Here is a 25128-nt window from a genome sequence, read left to right as displayed (position 1 = left end):
TATATATTTCCATGTTCATACAGATAGCGGTGCTGTTATTTACATGTTTATACAGGTAGCGGTGTAGATATTTCCATGTTTATACAGATAGCGGTGTAGATATTTCCATGTTTATACAGATAGCGCTGTAGATATTTCCATGTTTATACAGATAGCGGTGTAGATATCTCCATCTTAATACAGATGGCGGTGTAGATATTTATATGTTCATACAGATGGCCGTGCAGATATTTCCATGTTCATACAGATAGCGGTGTAGTTATTTCCATGTGTAAAGAGATAGCTGTGTAGATATTTCCATTTATATGCAGATAGCTGTGTAGATATTTCCATTTTCATGCAGATAGCGTGTAGATATTTCCATGTTCAAACAGGTAGCGGTGTAGATATTTCCATGTTTATACAGATAGCGGTGAAGATGTAAGCATGCTTACACACATAGTGGTGTAGATATTTATATATTCATACAGATATCGGTGTAGATATTTCCATGTTCATCCAGATGGCTGTGTAGATATATCCATGTTCATACAGATAGCGGTGTAGATATTTCCATGTTCATACAGATAGTTGTGTAGATATTTCCATGTTCATACAGATAGCGGTGTAGCTATTTCCATGTTCATACAGATAGCGGTGTAGATATTTCCATCTTCGTACACATAGCGGTGTAGATATTTCCATGTTCATACAGATAGCTGTGCTGATATTTCCATGTTTATACTGGTAGCGGTGTAGATATTTCCATGTTCATACAGATAGCTCTGTAGCTATTTCCATGTTCATACAGATAGCGGTGTAGATATTTCCATGTTCATCCAGATGGCTGTGTAGATATATCCATGTTCATACAGATAGCGGTGTAGATATTTCCATGTTCATACAGATAGTGGTGTAGATATTTCCATGTTCATACAGATAGCGGTGTAGCTATTTCCATGTTCATACAGATAGCGGTGTAGATATTTCCATCTTCGTACACATAGCGGTGTAGATATTTCCATGTTCATACAGATAGCTGTGCTGATATTTCCATGTTTATACTGGTAGCGGTGTAGATATTTCCATGTTCATACAGATAGCTCTGTAGCTATTTCCATGTTCATACAGATAGCGGTGTAGATATTTCCATGTTCATCCAGATGGCTGTACAGATATATCCATGTTCATACAGATGGCGGTGATGATAATTCCATGTTCAGATAGCGGTGTAGATATTTCCATGTTCATACAGATAGTGGTGTAGATATTTCCATGTTCATACAGATAGCGGTGTAGCTATCTCCATGTTCATACAGATATCGGTGTAGATATTTCCATGTTCATCCAGATGGCTGTGTAGATATATCCATGTTCAAACAGATGGCGTTGTAGATATTTCCATGTTCATACAGATAGCGGTGTAGATATTTCCATGTTCATACAGATAGCGGAGTAGGTATTTCCACGTTCATACAGATAGAGGGGCTGATATTTCCATGTTCATACAGATAGCGGTGCTGATATTTCCATGTTTATACAGGTAGCGGTGTAGATATTTCCATGTTTATACTGATAGCGGTGTAGATATCTCCATTTTAATACAGACGGCCGTGAAGATATTTGTATGTTCATACAGATGGCGGTGCAGATATTTCCATGTTCATACAGATGGCGGTGTAGATATTTCCATGTTCATGCAGATAGCGGTGTAGTTATTTCCATGTGTAAAGTGATAGCTGTGTAGATATTTCCATGTATATGCAGATAGCTCTGTAGATATTTCCATTTTCATGCAGATAGCGGTGTAGATATTTCCATGTTTAAACAGATAGCGGTGTAGACATTTCCATGTTCATACAGATAGCGGTGAAGATATTTCCATGTTTATACAGATTGCGGTGAAGATGTATGCATATTTACACAGACAGCGGTGTAGATATTTCCATGTTCATACAGATAGCGGTGTAGATATTTCCATGTTCATCCAGATGGCTGTGTAGATATATCCATGTTCATACAGAGAGCGGTGTAGATATTTCCATGTTTATACAGATAGCGGTGTAGATATTTCCATGTTTATACAGATAGCGGTGTAGATATTTCCATGTTTATACATATAGCGGTGTAGATATCTCCATCTTAATATAGATTGGGGTGTAGATATTTATATCTTCATACAGATGGCGGTGCAGATATTTCCATGTTCATACAGATGGCGGTGTAGATATTTGCATGTATATAGAGATAGCGCTGTAGTTATTTCCATGTGTAAAGAGATAGCTTTGTAGATATTTCCATGTATATGCAGATCGATGTGTAGATATTTCCATTTTCATGCAGATAACTGTGTAGATATTTCCATGTTCCGATAGCGGTGTAGATATTTCCATGTTCATGCAGATAGCAGTGTAGATATTTCCATGTTTATACAGATAGCGGTGAAGATGTATGCGTGTTTATACAGATAGCGGTGTAGATATTTCCATGTTCTTCCAGATGGCTGTGTTGATATATCCATGTTCATACAGATGGCGGTGAAGATATTTCCATCTTCATACAGATAGCGGTGTAGTTTTTTCCGTGTGTAAAGAGATAGCTGTGTAGATATTTCCATGCATATGCAGATAGCTGTGTAGATATTTCCATTGTCATGCAGATAGCGGTTTAGATATTTCCATGTTCAAACAGATAGAGGTGTAGTTATTTCCATGTTCATAGAGAGAGCGGTGTAGATATTTCCATGTTCATACAGATAGCGGTGTAAATATTTCCATGTTTATACAGATAGTGGTGAAGATATTTGCATGTTTACACAGATAGCGGTGTAGATATTTCCATGTTCATACAGATAGCGGTGTAGATATTTCCATGTTCATCCAGATGGCTGTGTAGACATATCCATGTTCATACAGATGGCGGTGAAGATATTTCCATGTTCATACAGATAGCGGTGTAGATATTTCCATGTTCATCCAGATGGCTGTGTAGATATATCCATGTTCATACAGATAGCGGTGTAGATATTTCCATGTTCATACAGATAGCGGTGTATATATTTCCATGTTCATACAGATAGCGGTGTAGATATTTCCATGTTCATACAGACGGCGGTGTAGATATTTCCATGTTTATAGATATAGCGGTGTAGATATTTCCATGTGTAAAGAGATAGCAGTGTATATATTTCCATGTATATGCAGATATCTTTGTAGATATTTCCATTTTCATGCAGTTAGCGGTGTAGATATTTACATGTTCAAACAGATAGCGGTGTAGATATTTCCATGTTCATTCAGATAGCTTTGTAGATATTTCCATGTTCATACAGATAGCGGTGTAGATATTTCCATGTTCATACAGATAGCGGTGTAGATATTTCCATGTTCATACAGATAGCGGTGGTGATATTTCCATGTTTATACATGTAGCGGTGTAGATATTTCCATGTTTATACAGATAGCGGTGTAGATATTTCCATGTTTATACAGATAGCAGTGTAGATATTTCCATGTTTATAGAGATAGCGGTGTAGATATCTCCTTCTTAATACAGATGGCGGTGTAGATAATTATATGTTCATACAGATGGCGGTGCAGATATTTCCATGTTCATACAGATGGCGGTGTAGATATTTCCATATTCATACAGATAGCGGTGTAGATATTTCCATGTTTATACAGATAGCGGTGTAGATATTTCCATGTTCATACAGATGGCGGTGCAGATATTTCCATGTTCATACAGATGGCGGTGTAGATATTTCCATGTTCATAGAGATAGCGGTGTAGTTATTTCCATGTGTAAAGAGATAGCTGTGTAGATATTTCCATGTATATGCAGATAGCTCTGTAGATATTTCCATTTTCATGCAGATAGCGGTGTAGATATTTCCATGTTCAAACAGAGAGTGGTGTAGATATTTCCATGTTCATACAGATAGCGGTGTAGATATTTCCATGTTTATACAGATTGCGGTGAAGATGTATGCATATTTACTCAGATAGCGGTGTAGATATTTCCATTTTCATACAGATAGCGGTGTAGATATTTCCATGTTCATCCAGATGGCGGTGTAGATACTTCCATGTTCATCCAGATGGCTGTGTAGATATTTCCAATTACATACAGGTAGTGGTGTAGATATTTCCATATTCATCCTGATAGCGGTGTAGATACTTCCATGTTCATCCAGATGGCTGTGTAGATATTTCCAATTTCATACAGGTAGTGGTGTAGATATTTCCATGTTCATACAGATAGCAGTGTAGCTCTTTCCATGTTCATAGAGATATCAGTGTAGATATTTCCATGTTCATACAGATAGCGGTGTAGATATTTCCATGTTCATACAGATAGCGGTGCTGATATTTCCATGTTTATACAGGTAGCGGTGTAGATATTTCCATGTTTATACAGATAGCGGTGTAGATATTTCCATGTTTATACAGATAGCAGTGTAGATATTGCTAAGTTTATACAGATAGCGTTGTGGATATTTCCATCTTAATATAGATGGGGGTGTAGATATTTATATGTTCATACAGATGGCGGTGCAGATATTACCATGTTCATACAGATGGCGGTGTAGATATTTCCATGTTCATACAGATGGCGGTGTAGATATTTCTATGTTCATACAGATAGCGTTGTAGTTATTTCCATGTGTAAAGAGATAGCTGTGTAGATATTTCCATGTATATGCAGATAGTAGAGTAGATATTTCCATTTTCAAGCAGATAGCAGTGTAGATATTTCCATGTTCAAACAGATAGCGGTGTAGATATTTCCATGTTCATACAGATAGCGGTGTAGATATTTCCATGTTCATACAGATCGCGGTGTAGATATTTCCATGTTCATCCAGATGGCTGTGTAGATATATCCATGTTCATACAGATAGCGGTGTAGATATATCCATGTTCATACAGATAGCGGTGTAGATATTTCCATGTTTATACAGGCAGCGGTGTAGGTATTTCCATGTTTATACAGATAGCGGTGTAGATATCTCCTTGTTAATACAGATGTTGGTGTAGATATTTAGAGGCTCATACAGATGGCGTTGCAGATATTTCCATGTTCATACAGATGGCGGTGTAGCTATTTCCATGTTCATACAGATTGCGGTGTAGATATATCCATGTTCATAGAGATAGCGGTGTAGATATTTCCATGTTCATACAGATAGCGGTGCTGATATTTCCAAGTTTATACAGAGAGCGGTGAAGATATCTCCTTCTTAATACAGATGGCGGTGTAGATATTTATAAGTTCATACAGATGGCGGTGCAGATATTTCCATGTTCATACAGATGGCAATGTAGATATTTCCATGTTCATACAGATAGCGGTGTAGTTATTTCCATGTGTAAAGAGATAGCTGTGTAGATATTTCCATGTATATGCAGATAGCTGTGTAGATATTTCCATTTTCATGCAGACAGCGGTGTATATATTTCCTTGTTCAAACAGATAGCGGTGTAGATATTTCCATGTACATACAGATAGCAGTGTAGATATTTCCATGTTCATACTGATAGCGGTGTAGATATTTCCATGCTCATACAGATAGCGGTGTATATACTTCCATGTTCATACAGATAGTGGTGCTGATATTTCCATGTTTATACAGGTAGCGGTGTAGATATTTCCATGTTTATACAGATAGCGGAGTAGTTATTTCCATGTTTATACAGATAGCGGTGTAGATATTTCCATTTTTATGCAGATAGCGGTGTAGATATCTCCATCTTAATACAGATGGCGGTGTAGATATTTATATGTTCATACAGATGGCGGTGCAGACATTTCCATGTTCATACAGATGGCGGAGCAGATATTTCCATGTTCATACAGATAGCGGTGTATATATTTCCATGTTCATACAGATAGCGGTGTAGATATTTCCATGTTTATACAGACTGCGGTGAAGATGTATGCATGTTTACACAGATAGCGTTGTAGATATTTCCATGTTCATCCAGATGGCTGTGTAGATATTTCCATGTTTATACAGATAGCGGTGTAGATATTTCCATGTTCATACAGATAGCAGTGTAGATATTTCCATGTTCAAACAGATAGCGGTGTAGATATCTCCATCTTAATACAGATGGCGGTGTAGATATTTATATGTTTAAACAGATGGCAGTGCAGATATTTCCATGTTCATACAGATGGCGGTGTAGATATTTCCATGTTTATAGAGATAGCGGTGTAGTTATATCCATGTGTAAAGAGATAGGTTTGTAGATATTTCCATGTATATGCAGAGAGCTGTGTAGATATTTCTATTTTCATGCAGATAGCGGTTTAGATATTTCCATGTTCAAACAGATAGCGGTGTAGATATTTCTATGTTCATCCACATGGCTGTGTAGATATATCCATGTTCATACAGATAGCGGTGTAGATATTTCCATGTTCATACAGATAGCGGTGTAGATATTTCCATGTTTATACAGATAGCGGTGAAATGTGTGCATGTTTACACAGGTAGCGGTGTAGATATTTCCATGTTCATACAGATCGCGGTGTAGATATTTCCATGTTCATCCAGATCGCTGTGTAGACATATCCATATTCATACAGATGGCGGTGAAGATATTTCCATGTTCATACAGATTGTGGTGTAGATATTTCCATGTTCATACAGATAGCGGTGTAGATATCTCCATGTTCATACAGATAGCGGTGTAGATATTTCCATGTTCATACAGATAACTGTGTAGTTATTTCCATGTGTAAAGAGATAGCTGTGTAGATATTTCCATGTATATGCAGATAGCTGTGTAGATATTTCCATTTTCATGCAGATAGTGGTTTAGATATTTACATGTTCAAACAGATAGCGGTGTAGATATTTCCATGTTCATAGAGATAGCGGTGTAGATATTTCCATGTTCATACAGATAGAGGGGCTGATATTTCCATGTCCATACAGATAGCGGTTCTGATATTTCCATGTTTATACAGGTAGAGGTGTAGATATTTCCATGTTTATACAGATAGCAGTGTTGATATTTCCATGTTCATACAGATAGCGGTGTGGATATTTCCATGTTCATACAGATAGTGGTGTAGATATTTCCATGTTCATCCAGATGGCTGTGTAGATATTTCCATGTTCATACAGATAGCGGTGATGATATTTCCATGTTTATACAGGTAGCGGTGTAGATATTTCCATGTTCATACAGATAGCGGTGTAGATATTTCCATGTTCATACAGGATGCGGTGTAGATATTTCCATGTTCATACATATAGCAGTGCTGATATTTCCATGTTTATACAGATAGCGGTGTAGATATTTCCATGTTTATACAGATAGCGGTGTAGATATTTCCATGTTCATACAGATAGCGGTGTAGATATTTCCATGTTCATACAGATAGCGGTGTAGATATTTCCATGTTCATACAGATAGCGGTGTAGATATTTTCATGTTCATACAGGTTGCGGTGTAGATATTTCCATGTTCATACAGATAGCAGTGCTGATATTTCCATGTTTATACAGGCAGCAGTGTAGGTATTTCCATGTATATACAGATAGCGGTTTAGATATCTCCTTCTTAATACAGATGGCGGTGTAGATATTTATATGTTCATACAGATGGCGGTGCAGATATTTCCATTTTCATACAGATGGCGGTGTAGATATTTCCATGTTTATAGATATAGCGGTGTAGTTATTTCCATGTGTAAAGAGATAGCTGTGTAGATATTTCCATGTATATGCAGATTGCTTTGTAGATATTTCCATTTTCATACAGATAGCGGTGTAGATATTTAAATGTTCAAACATATAGCGGTGGTAGATATTTCCATGTTCATACAAATAGCGGTGAAGATGTTTCCATGTTCATACAGATAGCGGTGTAGATAATTCCATGTTCATACAGATAGCGGTGTAGATATTTCCATGTTCATACAGATAGCGGTGCTGAGATTTCCATGTTTATGCAGATAGCGGTGCTGATGTTTCCATGTTTATACAGGTAGCAGTGTAGATATTTCCATGTTTATTCAGATAGCAGTGTAGATATTTCCATCTTAATACTGATGGCGGAGTAGATATTTATATGTTCATACAGATGGCGGTGCAGATATTTCCATGTTCATACAGATGGCGGTGTAGATGTTTCCATGTTCATACAGATAGCGGTGTAGTTATTTCCATGTGTAAAGAGATAGCTTTGTAGATATTTCAATGTATATGCAGATAGCTGTGTAGATATTTCCATTTTCATGCAGAGAGTGGTGTATATATTTCCATCTTCAGATAGAGGTGTATATATTTCCATGTTCATACAGATAGCGGTGTAGATATTTCCAAGTTTATACAGAGAGCGGTGAAGATGTATGCATGTTTACACAGATAGCGGTGTGGAGATTTCCATGTTCATACAGAGGGCTGTGCAGATATATCCATGTTCATTCAGATAGTGGTGTAGATATTTCCATTTTCATACAGATAGCGGTGTAGATATTTCCATGTTCATACAGATGGCTGCGTAGATATATCCATGTTCATACCGATTGCGGTGAAGATATTTCCTTGTCCATACAGATAGCGGTGTAAATATTTCCATGTTCATACAGATAGAGTTGTAGCTATTTCCATGTTCATACAGATAGCGGTGTATGTATTTCCATGTTGATACAGATAGCGGTGCAGATATTTCCATGTTCATACAGATAGCAGTTTAGATATTTCCATGTTCATCCAGGAGTCTGTTTAGATATATCCATGTTCATCCAGATGGCGTTGAAGATATTTCCTTGTTTATACAGATAGCGGTGTAGTTATTTCCATGTGTAAAGAGATAGCTGTGTAGATATTTCCATGTATATGCAGATAGCTGTGTGGATATTTCCATTTTCATGCAGATTGCGGTTTAGATATTTCCATGTTCAAACAAACAGCGGTGTAGATATTTCCATGTTTATAGAGATAGCGGTGTAGATATATCCATGTTCATACAGATAGAGGGGCTGATATTTCCATGTTCATACAGATAGCGGTGCTGATATTTCCATGTTTCTACAGGTAGCGGTGTAGATATTTCCATGTTTATACAGGTATCAGTGTAGATATTTCCATGTTTATACAGAGAGCGGTGTAGATATATCCATGTTTATACAGATAGCGGTGTAGATATCTCCTTCTTAATACAGATGGCGGTGTAGATAATTATATGTTCATACAGATGGCGGTGCAGATATTTCCATGTTCATACAGATGGCGGTGTGGATATTTCCATATTCATACAGATAGCGGTGTGGATATTTCCATATTCATACAGATAGCGGTGTATGTATTTCCATGTTGATACAGATAGCGGTGCAGATATTTCCATGTTCATACAGATGGCGGTGTAGATATTTCCATGTTCATAGAGATAGCGGTGTAGTTATTTCCATGTGTAAAGAGATAGCTGTGTAGATATTTCCAGATATATGCAGATAGCTATGTAGATATTTCCATTTTCATGCAGATAGCAGTGTAGATATTTCCATGTTCAAACAGATAGCGTGTAGATATTTCCATGTTCATACAGATTGCGGTGTAGATATTTCCAAGTTTATACAGATTGCGGTGAAGATGTATGCATATTTACTCAGAGAGCGGTGTAGATATTTCCATGTTCATACAGATAGCGGTGTAGATATTTCCATGTTCATCCAGATGGCGGTGTAGATATTTCCATGTTCATCCAGATAGCTGTGTAGATATATCCATGTTCATACAGAGAGCTGTGTAGATATTTCCATGTTCATACAGGTAGTGGTGTAGATATTTCCATGTTCATACAGATAGCAGTGTAGCTCTTTCAATGTTCATAGAGATAGCGGTGTAGGTATTTCCATGTTCATACAGATAGCGGTGTAGATATTTCCCTGTTTATACAGATATCGGTGCTGATATTTCCATGTTTATACAGGTAGCGGTGTAGATATTTCCATGTTTATACAGATAGCGGTGTAGATATTTCCATATTTATACAGAGAGCAGTGTAGTTATTGCTAAGTTTATACAGATAGCGTTGTGGATATTTCCATCTTAATATAGATGGGGGTGTAGATATTTATATGTTCATACAGATGGCGGTGCAGATATTACCATGTTGATACAGATGGCGGTGTAGATATTTCCATGTTCATACAGATTGCGGTGTAGATATTTCTATGTTCATACAGATAGCGGTGTAGTTATTTCCATGTGTAAAGAGATAGCTGTGTAGATATTTCCATGTATATGCAGATAGCAGAGTAGATATTTCCATTTTCAAGCAGATAGCAGTGTAGATATTTCCATGTTCAAACAGATAGCGGTGTAGATATTTCCATGTTCATACAGATAGCGGTGTAGATATTTCCATGTTCATACAGATCGCGGTGTAGATATTTCCATGTTCATCCAGATGGCTGTGTAGATATATCCATGTTCATACAGATAGCGGTGTAGATATATCCATGTTCATACAGATAGCGGTGTAGATATTTCCATGTTTATACAGGCAGCGGTGTAGATATTTCCATGTTTATACAGATAGCGGTGTAGATTTCTCCTTGTTAATACAGATGGCGGTGTAGATATTTAGAGGCTCATACAGATGGCGTTGCAGATATTTCCATGTTCATACAGATGGCGGTGTAGCTATTTCCATGTTCATACAGATAGCGGTGTAGATATATCCATGTTCATAGAGATAGCGGTGTAGATATTTCCATGTTCATACAGATAGCGGTGCTGATATTTCCAAGTTTATACAGATAGCGGTGAAGATATCTCCTTCTTAATACAGATGGCGGTGTAGATATTTATAATTTCATTCAGATGGCGGTGCAGATATTTCCATGTTCATACAGATGGCAATGTAGATATTTCCATGTTCATACAGATAGCGGTGTAGATACTTCCATGTTCATACAGACAGCGGTGTAGATATTTCCATGTTTATACAGACTGCGGTGAAGATGTATGCATGTTTACACAGATAGCGGTGTAGATATTTCCATGTTCATCCAGATGGCTGTGTAGATATTTCCATGTTTATACAGATAGCGGTGTAGATATTTCCATGTTCATACAGATAGCGGTGTAGATATTTCCATGTTCATACAGATAGCAGTGTAGAAATTTCCATGTTCAAACAGATAGCGGTGTAGATATCTCCATCTTAATACAGATGCCGGTGTAGATATTTATATGTTCATACAGATGGCAGTGCAGATATTTCCATGTTCATACAGATAGCGGTGTAGATATTTCCATGTTCATACAGATAGCGGTGTAGATATTTCCATGTTTATACAGATAGCGGTGAAATGTATGCATGTTTACACAGATAGCGGTGTAGATATTTCCATGTTCATACAGATCGTGGTGTAGATATTTCCATGTTCATCCAGATCGCTGTGTAGACATATCCATATTCATACAGATGGCGGTGAAGATATTTACAAGTTCATACAGATTGCGGTGTAGATATTTCCATGTTCATACAGATAGCGGTGTAGATATTTTCATGTTCATACAGATGGCGGTGCAGATATTTCCATGTTCATACTGATAGCGGTGCTGATATTTCCATTTTTATACAGATATCGGTGTAGATATTTCCATGTTTATACGGGTAGCGGTGTAGATATTTCCATGTTTATACAGATAGCGGTGTAGATAACTCCTTAATACAGATGGCGGTGTAGATATTTATATATTCATACAGATGGCAGTGAAGATATTTCCATGATCATACAGATGGCGGTGTAGATATTTCCATGTTTATAGAGATAGCGGTGTAGTTATTTCCACGTGTAAAGACATAGCTGTATAGATATTTCCATGTATATGCAGGCAGCTGTGTAGATATTTCCATTTTCATGCAGAGAGTGGTGTAGATATTTCCATGTTCAAACAGATAGCGGTGTAGATATTTCCATGTTCATACAGACAGAGGTTTAGATATTTCCATGTTCATAGAGATAGCGGTGTAGATATTTCCATGTTTATACAGATAGCGGTGAAGATGTATGCATGCTTACACACTTAGTGGTGTAGATATTTCCATGTTCATACAGATAGCGGTGTAGATATTTCCATGTTCATCCAGATGGCTGTGTAGATATACCCATGTTCATACAGATAGCGGTGCAGATATTTCCATGTTCATACAGATAGCGGTGTAGTTATTGCCATTGGTAAAGAGATAGCTGTGTAGATATTTCCATGTATATGCAGATAGCTCTGTAGATATTTCCATTTTCATGCAGATAGCGGTTTAGATATTTCCATGTTCAAACAGATAGCGGTGTAGATATTTCCATGTTCATACAGATAGCGGTGTAGATGTTTCCATGTTTATACAGATAGCGCTGAAGATGTACGCATGTTTACACAGATAGCGGTGTAGATATTTCCACGCTCATACAGATAGCGGTGTAGATATTTCCATGTCCATCCAGATGGCTGTGTAGATATATCCATGTTCATACTGATAGCGGTGTAGTTATTTCCATATTCATACAGAGAGTGGTGTAGATATTTCCATGTTCATACAGATAGCGGTGTAGCTATTTCCATGTTCATACAGGTAGCGGTGTATATATTTCCATGCTCGTACAGATAGCGGTGTAGATATTTCCAAGTTCATACAGATAGCTGTGCTGATATTTCCATGTTTATACAGGTAGCGGTGTAGATATTTCCATGTTTATACAGTTAGCGGTGTAGATATTTCCATGTTTATACAGATAGCGGTGTAGATATTTCCAGGTTTATACAGATAGAGGTGTAGATATCTGCTTCTTAATACGGATGGCGGTGTGGATATTTATATGTTCATACAGATGGCGGTGCAGATATTTCCATGTTCATACAGATAGCGGTGTAGATATTTCCATGTTTATAGAGATAGCGGTGTAGTTATTTCCATGTGTAAAGAGATAGCTGTGTAGATATTTCCATGTATATGCAGATAGCTGTGTAGATATTTCCATTTTCATGCAGACAGCGGTGTAGATATTTCCATGTTCAAACAGATAGCGGTGTGGATATTTCCATGTTCATACATATAGCGGTGTAGATATTTCCATGTTCATACAGACAGCGGTGTAGATATTTCCATGTTCATACAGATAGCGGTGTATATATTTCCATGTTCATACAGATAGCGGTGCTGTTATTTACATGTTTATACAGGTAGCGGTGTAGATATTTCCATGTTTATACAGATAGCGGTGTAGATATTTCCATGTTTATACAGATAGCGCTGTAGATATTTCCATGTTTATACAGATAGCGGTGTAGATATCTCCATCTTAATACAGATGGCGGTGTAGATATTTATATGTTCATACAGATGGCCGTGCAGATATTTCCATGTTCATACAGATAGCGGTGTAGTTATTTCCATGTGTAAAGAGATAGCTGTGTAGATATTTCCATTTATATGCAGATAGCTGTGTAGATATTTCCATTTTCATGCAGATAGCGTGTAGATATTTCCATGTTCAAACAGGTAGCGGTGTAGATATTTCCATGTTTATACAGATAGCGGTGAAGATGTAAGCATGCTTACACACATAGTGGTGTAGATATTTATATATTCATACAGATAGCGGTGTAGATATTTCCATGTTCATCCAGATGGCTGTGTAGATATATCCATGTTCATACAGATAGCGGTGTAGATATTTCCATGTTCATACAGATAGTGGTGTAGATATTTCCATGTTCATACAGATAGCGGTGTAGCTATTTCCATGTTCATACAGATAGCGGTGTAGATATTTCCATCTTCGTACACATAGCGGTGTAGATATTTCCATGTTCATACAGATAGCTGTGCTGATATTTCCATGTTTATACTGGTAGCGGTGTAGACATTTCCATGTTCATACAGATAGCTCTGTAGCTATTTCCATGTTCATACAGATAGCGGTGTAGATATTTCCATGTTCATCCAGATGGCTGTGTAGATATATCCATGTTCATACAGATAGCGGTGTAGATATTTCCATGTTCATACAGATAGTGGTGTAGATATTTCCATGTTCATACAGATAGCGGTGTAGCTATTTCCATGTTCATACAGATAGCGGTGTAGATATTTCCATCTTCGTACACATAGCGGTGTAGATATTTCCATGTTCATACAGATAGCTGTGCTGATATTTCCATGTTTATACTGGTAGCGGTGTAGATATTTCCATGTTCATACAGATAGCTCTGTAGCTATTTCCATGTTCATACAGATAGCGGTGTAGATATTTCCATGTTCATCCAGATGGCTGTACAGATATATCCATGTTCATACAGATGGTGGTGATGATAATTCCATGTTCAGATAGCGGTGTAGATATTTCCATGTTCATACAGATAGTGGTGTAGATATTTCCATGTTCATACAGATAGCGGTGTAGCTATCTCCATGTTCATACAGATATCGGTGTAGATATTTCCATGTTCATCCAGATGGCTGTGTAGATATATCCATGTTCAAACAGATGGCGTTGTAGATATTTCCATGTTCATACAGATAGCGGTGTAGATATTTCCATGTTCATACAGATAGCGGAGTAGGTATTTCCACGTTCATACAGATAGAGGGGCTGATATTTCCATGTTCATACAGATAGCGGTGCTGATATTTCCATGTTTATACAGGTAGCGGTGTAGATATTTCCATGTTTATACTGATAGCGGTGTAGATATCTCCATTTTAATACAGACGGCCGTGAAGATATTTGTATGTTCATACAGATGGCGGTGCAGATATTTCCATGTTCATACAGATGGCGGTGTAGATATTTCCATGTTCATGCAGATAGCGGTGTAGTTATTTCCATGTGTAAAGTGATAGCTGTGTAGATATTTCCATGTATATGCAGATAGCTCTGTAGATATTTCCATTTTCATGCAGATAGCGGTGTAGATATTTCCATGTTTAAACAGATAGCGGTGTAGACATTTCCATGTTCATACAGATAGCGGTGAAGATATTTCCATGTTTATACAGATTGCGGTGAAGATGTATGCATATTTACACAGACAGCGGTGTAGATATTTCCATGTTCATACAGATAGCGGTGTAGATATTTCCATGTTCATCCAGATGGCTGTGTAGATATATCCATGTTCATACAGAGAGCGGTGTAGATATTTCCATGTTCATACAGATAGCGGTGTAGCTATTTCCATGTTCATACAGATAGCGGTGTAGTTATTTCCATGTTCATAGAGATAGCGGTGTAGATATTTCCGTGTTCATACAGATAGCGGTGCTGATATTTCCATGTTTATACAGGTAGCGGTGTAGATATTTCCATGTTTATACAGATAGCGGTGTAGATATTTCCATGTTTATACAGATAGCGGTGTACATATTTCCATGTTTATACATATAGCGGTGTAGATATCTCCATCTTAATATAGATTGGGGTGTAGATATTTATATCTTCATACAGATGGCGGTGCAGATATTTCCATGTTCATACAGATGGCGGTGTAGATATTTGCATGTATATAGAGATAGCGCTGTAGTTATTTCCATGTGTAAAGAGATAGCTTTGTAGATATTTCCATGTATATGCAGATCGATGTGTAGATATTTCCATTTTCATGCAGATAACTGTGTAGATATTTCCATGTTCCGATAGCGGTGTAGATATTTCCATGTTCATGCAGATAGCAGTGTAGATATTTCCATGTTTATACAGATAGCGGTGAAGATGTATGCGTGTTTATACAGATAGCGGTGTAGATATTTCCATGTTCTTCCAGATGGCTGTGTTGATATATCCATGTTCATACAGATGGCGGTGAAGATATTTCCATCTTCATACAGATAGCGGTGTAGTTTTTTCCGTGTGTAAAGAGATAGCTGTGTAGATATTTCCATGCATATGCAGATAGCTGTGTAGATATTTCCATTGTCATGCAGATAGCGGTTTAGATATTTCCATGTTCAAACAGATAGAGGTGTAGTTATTTCCATGTTCATAGAGAGAGCGGTGTAGATATTTCCATGTTCATACAGATAGCGGTGTAAATATTTCCATGTTTATACAGATAGTGGTGAAGATATTTGCATGTTTACACAGATAGCGGTGTAGATATTTCCATGTTCATACAGATAGCGGTGTAGATATTTCCATGTTCATCCAGAAGGCTGTGTAGACATATCCATGTTCATACAGATGGCGGTGAAGATATTTCCATGTTCATACAGATAGCGGTGTAGATATTTCCATGTTCATCCAGATGGCTGTGTAGATATATCCATGTTCATACAGATAGCGGTGTAGATATTTCCATGTTCATACAGATAGCGGTGTATATATTTCCATGTTCATACAGATAGCGGTGTAGATATTTCCATGTTCATACAGACGGCGGTGTAGATATTTCCATGTTTATAGATATAGCGGTGTAGATATTTCCATGTGTAAAGAGATAGCAGTGTATATATTTCCATGTATATGCAGATATCTTTGTAGATATTTCCATTTTCATGCAGTTAGCGGTGTAGATATTTACATGTTCAAACAGATAGCGGTGTAGATATTTCCATGTTCATTCAGATAGCTTTGTAGATATTTCCATGTTCATACAGATAGCGGTGTAGATATTTCCATGTTCATACAGATAGCGGTGTAGATATTTCCATGTTCATACAGATAGCGGTGGTGATATTTCCATGTTTATACAGGTAGCGGTGTAGATATTTCCATGTTTATACAGATAGCGGTGTAGATATTTCCATGTTTATACAGATAGCAGTGTAGATATTTCCATGTTTATAGAGATAGCGGTGTAGATATCTCCTTCTTAATACAGATGGCGGTGTAGATAATTATATGTTCATACAGATGGCGGTGCAAATATTTCCATGTTCATACAGATGGCGGTGTAGATATTTCCATATTCATACAGATAGCGGTGTAGATATTTCCATGTTTATACAGATAGCGGTGTAGATATTTCCATGTTCATACAGATGGCGGTGCAGATATTTCCATGTTCATACAGATGGCGGTGTAGATATTTCCATGTTCATAGAGATAGCGGTGTAGTTATTTCCATGTGTAAAGAGATAGCTGTGTAGATATTTCCATGTATATGCAGATAGCTCTGTAGATATTTCCATTTTCATGCAGATAGCGGTGTAGATATTTCCATGTTCAAACAGAGAGTGGTGTAGATATTTCCATGTTCATACAGATAGCGGTGTAGATATTTCCATGTTTATACAGATTGCGGTGAAGATGTATGCATATTTACTCAGATAGCGGTGTAGATATTTCCATTTTCATACAGATAGCGGTGTAGATATTTCCATGTTCATCCAGATGGCGGTGTAGATACTTCCATGTTCATCCAGATGGCTGTGTAGATATTTCCAATTACATACAGGTAGTGGTGTAGATATTTCCATATTCATCCAGATAGCGGTGTAGATACTTCCATGTTCATCCAGATGGCAGTGTAGATATTTCCAATTTCATACAGGTAGTGGTGTAGATATTTCCATGTTCATACAGATAGCAGTGTAGCTCTTTCCATGTTCATAGAGATATCAGTGTAGATATTTCCATGTTCATACAGATAGCGGTGTAGATATTTCCATGTTCATACAGATAGCGGTGCTGATATTTCCATGTTTATACAGGTAGCGGTGTAGATATTTCCATGTTTATACAGATAGCGGTGTAGATATTTCCATGTTTATACAGATAGCAGTGTAGATATTGCTAAGTTTATACAGATAGCGTTGTGGATATTTCCATCTTAATATAGATGGGGGTGTAGATATTTATATGTTCATACAGATGGCGGTGCAGATATTACCATGTTCATACAGATGGCGGTGTAGATATTTCCATGTTCATACAGATGGCGGTGTAGATATTTCTATGTTCATACAGATAGCGTTGTAGTTATTTCCATGTGTAAAGAGATAGCTGTGTAGATATTTCCATGTATATGCAGATAGTAGAGTAGATATTTCCATTTTCAAGCAGATAGCAGTGTAGATATTTCCATGTTCAAACAGATAGCGGTGTAGATATTTCCATGTTCATACAGATAGCGGTGTAGATATTTCCATGTTCATACAGATCGCGGTGTAGATATTTCCATGTTCATCCAGATGGCTGTGTAGATATATCCATGTTCATACAGATAGCGGTGTAGATATATCCATGTTCATACAGATAGCGGTGTAGATATTTCCATGTTTATACAGGCAGCGGTGTAGGTATTTCCATGTTTATACAGATAGCGGTGTAGATATCTCCTTGTTAATACAGATGTTGGTGTAGATATTTAGAGGCTCATACAGATGGCGTTGCAGATATTTCCATGTTCATACAGATGGCGGTGTAGCTATTTCCATGTTCATACAGATAGCGGTGTAGATATATCCATGTTCATAGAGATAGCGGTGTAGATATTTCCATGTTCATACAGATAGCGGTGCTGATATTTCCAAGTTTATACAGATAGCCGTGAAGATATCTCCTTCTTAATACAGATGGCGGTGTAGATATTTATAAGTTCATACAGATGGCGGTGCAGATATTTCCATGTTCATACAGATGGCAATGTAGATATTTCCATGTTCATACAGATAGCGGTGTAGTTATTTCCATGTGTAAAGAGATAGCTGTGTAGATATTTCCATGTATATGCAGATAGCTGTGTAGATATTTCCATTTTCATGCAGACAGCGGTGTATATATTTCCTTGTTCAAACAGATAGCGGTGTAGATATTTCCATGTACATACAGATAGCAGTGTAGATATTTCCATGTTCATACTGATAGCGGTGTAGATATTTCCATGCTCATACAGATAGCGGTGTATATACTTCCATGTTCATACAGATAGTGGTGCTGATATTTCCATGTTTATACAGGTAGCGGTGTAGATATTTCCATGTTTATACAGATAGCGGAGTAGTTATTTCCATGTTTATACAGATAGCGGTGTAGATATTTCCATTTTTATGCAGATAGCGGTGTAGATATCTCCATCTTAATACAGATGGCGGTGTAGATATTTATATGTTCATACAGATGGCGGTGCAGACATTTCCATGTTCATACAGATGGCGGAGTAGATACTTCCATGTTCATACAGATAGCGGTGTAGATATTTCCATGTTCATACAGATAGCGGTGTAGATATTTCCATGTTTATACAGACTGCGGTGAAGATGTATGCATGTTTACACAGATAGCGTTGTAGATATTTCCATGTTCATCCAGATGGCTGTGTAGATATTTCCATGTTTATACAGATAGCGGTGTAGATATTTCCATGTTCATACAGATAGCGGTGTAGATATTTCCATGTTCATCCAAATGGCTGTGTAGATATATCCACGTTCATCCAGATGTCTGTGTAGATATATCCATGTTCATACAGATAGCGGTGTAGATATTTCCATGTTCATACAGATAGCGGTGTAGATATTTCCATGTTCATACAGATAGCAGTGTAGATATTTCCATGTTCAAACAGATAGCGGTGTAGATATCTCCATCTTAATACAGATGGCCGTGTAGATATTTATATGTTTATACAGATGGCAGTGCAGATATTTCCATGTTCATACAGATGGCGGTGTAGATATTTCCATGTTTATAGAGATAGCGGTGTAGTTATATCCATGTGTAAAGAGATAGGTTTGTAGATATTTCCATGTATATGCAGAGAGCTGTGTAGATATTTCTATTTTCATGCAGATAGCGGTTTAGATATTTCCATGTTCAAACAGATAGCGGTGTAGAAATTTCTATGTTCATCCACATGGCTGTGTAGATATATCCATGTTCATACAGATAGCGGTGTAGATATTTCCATGTTCATACAGATAGCGGTGTAGATATTTCCATGTTTATACAGATAGCGGTGAAATGTGTGCATGTTTACACAGGTAGCGGTGTAGATATTTCCATGTTCATACAGATCGCGGTGTAGATATTTCCATGTTCATCCAGATCGCTGTGTAGACATATCCATATTCATACAGATGGCGGTGAAGATATTTCCATGTTCATACAGATTGTGGTGTAGATATTTCCATGTTCATACAGATAGCGGTGTAGATATCTCCATGTTCATACAGATAGCGGTGTAGATATTTCCATGTTCATACAGATAACTGTGTAGTTATTTCCATGTGTAAAGAGATAGCTGTGTAGATATTTCCATGTATATGCAGATAGCTGTGTAGATATTTCCATTTTCATGCAGATAGTGGTTTAGATATTTACATGTTCAAACAGATAGCGGTGTAGATATTTCCATGTTCATAGAGATAGCGGTGTAGATATTTCCATGTTCATACAGATAGAGGGGCTGATATTTCCATGTCCATACAGATAGCGGTTCTGATATTTCCATGTTTATACAGGTAGAGGTGTAGATATTTCCATGTTTATACAGATAGCAGTGTTGATATTTCCATGTTCATACAGATAGCGGTGTGGCTATTTCCATGTTCATACAGATAGTGGTGTAGATATTTCCATGTTCATCCAGATGGCTGTGTAGATATTTCCATGTTCATACAGATAGCGGTGATGATATTTCCATGTTTATACAGGTAGCGGTGTAGATATTTCCATGTTCATACAGATAGCGGTGTAGATATTTCCATGTTCATACAGGATGCGGTGTAGATATTTCCATGTTCATACATATAGCAGTGCTGATATTTCCATGTTTATACAGATAGCGGTGTAGATATTTCCATGTTTATACAGATAGCGGTGTAGATATTTCCATGTTCATACAGATAGCGGTGTAGATATTTCCATGTTCATACAGATAGCGGTGTAGATATTTCCATGTTCATACAGATAGCGGTGTAGATATTTTCATGTTCATACAGGTTGCGGTGTAGATATTTCCATGTTCATACAGATAGCAGTGCTGATATTTCCATGTTTATACAGGCAGCAGTGTAGGTATTTCCATGTATATACAGATAGCGGTTTAGATATCTCCTTCTTAATACAGATGGCGGTGTAGATATTTATATGTTCATACAGATGGCGGTGCAGATATTTCCATTTTCATACAGATGGCGGTGTAGATATTTCCATGTTTATAGATATAGCGGTGTAGTTATTTCCATGTGTAAAGAGATAGCTGTGTAGATATTTCCATGTATATGCAGATTGCTTTGTAGATATTTCCATTTTCATACAGATAGCGGTGTAGATATTTAAATGTTCAAACATATAGCGGTGTAGATATTTCCATGTTCATACAAATAGCGGTGAAGATGTTTCCATGTTCATACAGATAGCGGTGTAGATAATTCCATGTTCATACAGATAGCGGTGTAGATATTTCCATGTTCATACAGATAGCGGTGCTGAGATTTCCATGTTTATGCAGATAGCGGTGCTGATGTTTCCATGTTTATACAGGTAGCAGTGTAGATATTTCCATGTTTATTCAGATAGCAGTGTAGATATTTCCATCTTAATACTGATGGCGGAGTAGATATTTATATGTTCATACAGATGGCGGTGCAGATATTTCCATGTTCATACAGATGGCGGTGTAGATGTTTCCATGTTCATACAGATAGCGGTGTAGTTATTTCCATGTGTAAAGAGATAGCTTTGTAGATATTTCCATGTATATGCAGATAGCTGTGTAGATATTTCCATTTTCATGCAGAGAGTGGTGTATATATTTCCATCTTCAGATAGAGGTGTATATATTTCCATGTTCATACAGATAGCGGTGTAGATATTTCCAAGTTTATACAGAGAGCGGTGAAGATGTATGCATGTTTACACAGATAGCGGTGTGGAGATTTCCATGTTCATACAGAGGGCTGTGCAGATATATCCATGTTCATTCAGATAGTGGTGTAGATATTTCCATTTTCATACAGATAGCGGTGTAGATATTTCCATGTTCATACAGATGGCTGCGTAGATATATCCATGTTCATACCGATTGCGGTGAAGATATTTCCTTGTCCATACAGATAGCGGTGTAAATATTTCCATGTTCATACAGATAGAGTTGTAGCTATTTCCATGTTCATACAGATAGCGGTGTATGTATTTCCATGTTGATACAGATAGCGGTGCAGATATTTCCATGTTCATACAGATAGCAGTTTAGATATTTCCATGTTCATCCAGGAGGCTGTTTAGATATATCCATGTTCATCCAGATGGCGTTGAAGATATTTCCTTGTTTATACAGATAGCGGTGTAGTTATTTCCATGTGTAAAGAGATAGCTGTGTAGATATTTCCATGTATATGCAGATAGCTGTGTGGATATTTCCATTTTCATGCAGATTGCGGTTTAGATATTTCCATGTTCAAACAGACAGCGGTGTAGATATTTCCATGTTTATAGAGATAGCGGTGTAGATATATCCATGTTCATACAGATAGAGGGGCTGATATTTCCATGTTCATACAGATAGCGGTGCTGATATTTCCATGTTTCTACAGGTAGCGGCGTAGATATTTCCATGTTTATACAGGTATCAGTGTAGATATTTCCATGTTTATACAGAGAGCGGTGTAGATATATCCATGTTTATACAGATAGCGGTGTAGATATCTCCTTCTTAATACAGATGGCGGTGTAGATAATTATATGTTCATACAGATGGCGGTGCAGATATTTCCATGTTCATACAGATGGCGGTGTGGATATTTCCATATTCATACAGATAGCGGTGTAGATATTTCCATGTTTATACAGATAGCGGTGTAGATATTTCCATGTTCATACAGATGGCCTTGCAGATATTTCCATGTTCATACAGATGGCGGTGTAGATATTTCCATGTTCATAGAGATAGCGGTGTAGTTATTTCCATGTGTAAAGAGATAGCTGTGTAGATATTTCCAGATATATGCAGATAGCTATGTAGATATTTCCATTTTCATGCAGATAGCGGTGTAGATATTTCCATGTTCAAACAGATAGCGTGTAGATATTTCCATGTTCATACAGATTGCGGTGTAGATATTTCCAAGTTTATACAGATTGCGGTGAAGATGTATGCATATTTACTCAGAGAGCGGTGTAGATATTTCCATGTTCATACAGATAGCGGTGTAGATATTTCCATGTTCATCCAGATGGCGGTGTAGATATTTCCATGTTCATCCAGATAGCTGTGTAGATATATCCATGTTCATACAGAGAGCTGTGTAGATATTTCCATGTTCATATAGGTAGTGGTGTAGATATTTCCATGTTCATACAGATAGCAGTGTAGCTCTTTCAATGTTCATAGAGATAGCGGTGTAGGTATTTCCATGTTCATACAGATAGCGGTGTAGATATTTCCCTGTTTATACAGATATCGGTGCTGATATTTCCATGTTTATACAGGTAGCGGTGTAGATATTTCCATGTTTATACAGATAGCGGTGTAGATATTTCCATATTTATACAGATAGCAGTGTAGTTATTGCTAAGTTTATACAGATAGCGTTGTGGATATTTCCATCTTAATATAGATGGGGGTGTAGATATTTATATGTTCATACAGATGGCGGTGCAGATATTACCATGTTGATACAGATGGCGGTGTAGATATTTCCATGTTCATACAGATTGCGGTGTAGATATTTCTATGTTCATACAGATAGCGGTGTAGTTATTTCCATGTGTAAAGGGATAGCTGTGTAGATATTTCCATGTATATGCAGATAGCAGAGTAGATATTTCCATTTTCAAGCAGATAGCAGTGTAGATATTTCCATGTTCAAACAGATAGCGGTGTAGATATTTCCATGTTCATACAGATAGCGGTGTAGATATTTCCATGTTCATACAGATCGCGGTGTAGATATTTCCATGTTCATCCAGATGGCTGTGTAGATATATCCATGTTCATACAGATAGCGGTGTAGATATATCCATGTTCATACAGATAGCGGTGTAGATATTTCCATGTTTATACAGGCAGCGGTGTAGATATTTCCATGTTTATACAGATAGCGGTGTAGATTTCTCCTTGTTAATACAGATGGCGGTGTAGATATTTAGAGGCTCATACAGATGGCGTTGCAGATATTTCCATGTTCATACAGATGGCGGTGTAGCTATTTCCATGTTCATACAGATAGCGGTGTAGATATATCCATGTTCATAGAGATAGCGGTGTAGATATTTCCATGTTCATACAGATAGCGGTGCTGATATTTCCAAGTTTATACAGATAGCGGTGAAGATATCTCCTTCTTAATACAGATGGCGGTGTAGATATTTATAATTTCATTCAGATGGCGGTGCAGATATTTCCATGTTCATACAGATGGCAATGTAGATATTTCCATGTTCATACAGATAGCGGTGTAGATACTTCCATGTTCATACAGACAGCGGTGTAGATATTTCCATGTTTATACAGACTGCGGTGAAGATGTATGCATGTTTACACAGATAGCGGTGTAGATATTTCCATGTTCATCCAGATGGCTGTGTAGATATTTCCATGTTTATACAGCTAGCGGTGTAGATATTTCCATGTTCATACAGATAGCGGTGTAGATATTTCCATGTTCATACAGATAGCAGTGTAGAAATTTCCATGTTCAAACAGATAGCGGTGTAGATATCTCCATCTTAATACAGATGCCGGTGTAGATATTTATATGTTCATACAGATGGCAGTGCAGATATTTCCATGTTCATACAGATAGCGGTGTAGATATTTCCATGTTCATACAGATAGCGGTGTAGATATTTCCATGTTTATACAGATAGCGGTGAAATGTATGCATGTTTACACAGATAGCGGTGTAGATATTTCCATGTTCATACAGATCGCGGTGTAGATATTTCCATGTTCATCCAGATCGCTGTGTAGACATATCCATATTCATACAGATGGCGGTGAAGATATTTACAAGTTCATACAGATTGCGGTGTAGATATTTCCATGTTCATACAGATAGCGGTGTAGATATTTTCATGTTCATACAGATGGCGGTGCAGATATTTCCATGTTCATACTGATAGCGGTGCTGATATTTCCATTTTTATACAGATATCGGTGTAGATATTTCCATGTTTATACGGGTAGCGGTGTAGATATTTCCATGTTTATACAGATAGCGGTGTAGATAACTC

Source organism: Gorilla gorilla, chromosome 6 (genome assembly GCF_029281585.2).
Source record: "Gorilla gorilla gorilla isolate KB3781 chromosome 6, NHGRI_mGorGor1-v2.1_pri, whole genome shotgun sequence".
Taxonomy (NCBI): domain Eukaryota; kingdom Metazoa; phylum Chordata; class Mammalia; order Primates; family Hominidae; genus Gorilla; species Gorilla gorilla.
This window is presented reverse-complemented; position numbering follows the sequence as displayed.